The following is a 2,845-nucleotide window of genomic DNA, read 5'->3' as shown; positions in this document are numbered from 1 at the left end:
AATAACAATTCGGCCCTCAAATCCTCAAATCTATCCAAGAGGGTTTTCAAACTTTTCCAACTTAAATTCACCAATTAAATGATAAAAACAGTGATGGATTCGGGTAATTTAATCAATATTGAGTTAAGAATACTTACCTCGTTATTTTCTGTGAAAATCTCCCAAATATTGCCTCAATCCGAGCTCCAAATGGGTAAAAAATGGAAAATGGGACGAAGTCCCATTTTCAGAACTTAAACACTCTGTCCAGTGATTTCTTCTACGCGATCGCGGACTTGTCCATGCGATCGCGATGTACAATTCTCCCACTGCCCAAATTAACCCTACGCGATCGCATCCCTCTTCACGCGATCACATAGAGCAAAAGCGTGGCCCAGCTTCCTCTCAAGTTTCCCCTACGCGATCACAAACAATGCCATGCGATCGCGATGCATAGACTGGCCCAATCGACGCGATCACGGTTGACCTCACGCGATCGCGAAGAACAAAATCAACATTACCTCAACTAAGCCTACGCGATCGCAAACTATCTCACGCGATCGCGTAGAACAAAGTCACCTCTGCCCAAATTACACTACACGATCGCAGACGAACATACACGATCGCATATAAGGAAATGAGAAGAAAAATACCAGCAGTTATGAGCAATCTCCCAAAGGCCAAAAATGATCCGTTAGCCGTCCGAAACTCACCCGAGCCCCTCGGGACCTCAACCAAATATACCAACAAGTCCTAAAATATCATACGAACTTAGTCGAAATCTCAAATCACATCAAACAATGCTAAAATCACGAATCATACTACAATTCAAGCTTAATGAAACTTAAAATTTCCAACTTCTACATTCGGTACCGAAACCTATCAAATCAAATCCGATTTATCTCAAATTTTGCACACAAGTCATAAATGACATAACAGAGCTATAAAAATTTTCGAAACTGGATTCCGACCCAGATATCAAAAAGTCAACTCCCCGGTCAAACTTTCAAACTTAAATTCTTGTTTTAGCCATTTCAAGTATAATTTAACTACAGATTTTCAAATAAAATTCGAACACGCTCCTAAGTCCAAAATCACCATACGGAGCTATTGGAATCGTCAAATTCCGATTCCGGGGTCATTTTATCAAAATATTGTCCGAAGTCAAACTTAGCATTTTAAGGCCAACTTAAGGAACCAAGTTTTTCGATTTCAACCCGAACACTTCCAAATCCCGAACCAATCATCCCCGCAAGTCATAAATTAATAAAAGCACATACAAAGAGTTTTATTTAGGGGAACGAGGTTCTAAAAGTCAAAATGACCGGTTGGGTCATTACACATAGTCTCAAAAAAGACTATAAAAAGGTGTTGCGCATTTCTTATTTCAAAATTATTAAGCGTCATTACTTAATTGGGAAGATATAGACAATACCCAAACCTTGAAACTTCTTTAGTACCTCTTTTAGATTTTCTCGACTCTAATAACTTCTTTGATAAAAAATGACTTGAATGTAAAGTTTCAAAAAGTTAAATGCTCTTTTTTTTTTTGTTATATTTAACTTTACCAACAGGCAACAATGGTGAAAGGTCTAAAATCATATGATGAAGCATCCACCATCTTAGTGAATGTTTAACAAACTACAATCTAATCTTTATAGATATTCTTATCCGCATATACGACAAAATGTACATAAATAAATACGAATAAATAACATATTTTACTCCAGCAATGTCAAGTTCATTGGTTAACTCTCAGGCGCTCAAATACTTTTTCTCTCATCAAGTGTAAAGATACTATTTGAACCTCTGCATGAAAACTATCAAGCACCTATCCAATAAGTTAAGGACTATAAAATTTATAATAGAATACACAAAAATTGATAAACTAAACATGTAAATCTTTATCCGATATTAATCATAACAATAACATGTTCATACTAAGCCTTCAAATAATCAACTACAGTTAAAGAGGGAAACAAAAATTAATCAAACAAAACTACAAAGCAAACTGAAAACCAATCCTACAAAAGAATAACGAAAAGAAAAGTTCTAGCCATAGAAATACCTGAATGATATCTTAATGAAGACAGTTGAAAAAGATAAACTTACAACAAATATAGTTCTTATTTTATTTTGCATGTTTATATTAGGAATAGGAGAGTCAGACTTAAACGCATAGGACGGCGTAATTTCATACATTTATTGTTCATACTTGTATTATTTTTAACTAACAAATTTATTCCTAATCTAATTTAGTCTAAATTGATTAAAACATTAAGAAACAAAATAGAAAAGGAAATATATGGAAACTTGTGAAGAAGCAGTATTTCTCACTACATTTCGTGTTTAATAAAGCCTTCTATAAGAAATACAAATATGTTACATTATGTAGTCTAAATAAGGAAGGATTTTAAAATACAAAATTTAGTTGATTTTGAAGTCCTAAATATTAGAAAAATAATTAAATATTTAATCTTAAATATTAGCTAAATAATTAAAATAACTATTTTGTCCAGTGTTAAAGTAAGTTTTAAAGGGTAAAAAAAAGACGAACGACATTTCGTTAAGGGTCTTCGTGCTTTTAATATAATATAGATTGAGTTTTATTTTCTTATTATTATTCTAATTTTTCTTCTTTTCATCCTTTATTCTGTTTTTTATTCCTTTAATTTTCATACATGGTATATGAAGTATCAAATGCTGGAAATCACGTTTAGCTTATGAGCAACTTTTGTTTATAAGTTTATCCAGACATTTTCTAAACTTATAAGATCAATTTTCATATTTTTGCTAGATATTTGATGAAATAGTCAAAGTATGCATATATAAATTAAAAAAATAATACATAAATACTCTTCTAACT

This window comes from Nicotiana tomentosiformis, chromosome 6 (genome assembly GCF_000390325.3).
Source record: "Nicotiana tomentosiformis chromosome 6, ASM39032v3, whole genome shotgun sequence".
Lineage (NCBI taxonomy): Eukaryota > Viridiplantae > Streptophyta > Magnoliopsida > Solanales > Solanaceae > Nicotiana > Nicotiana tomentosiformis.
The sequence above is the reverse complement of the archived record's forward strand: the minus strand, read 5'-3'. Positions refer to the sequence as shown.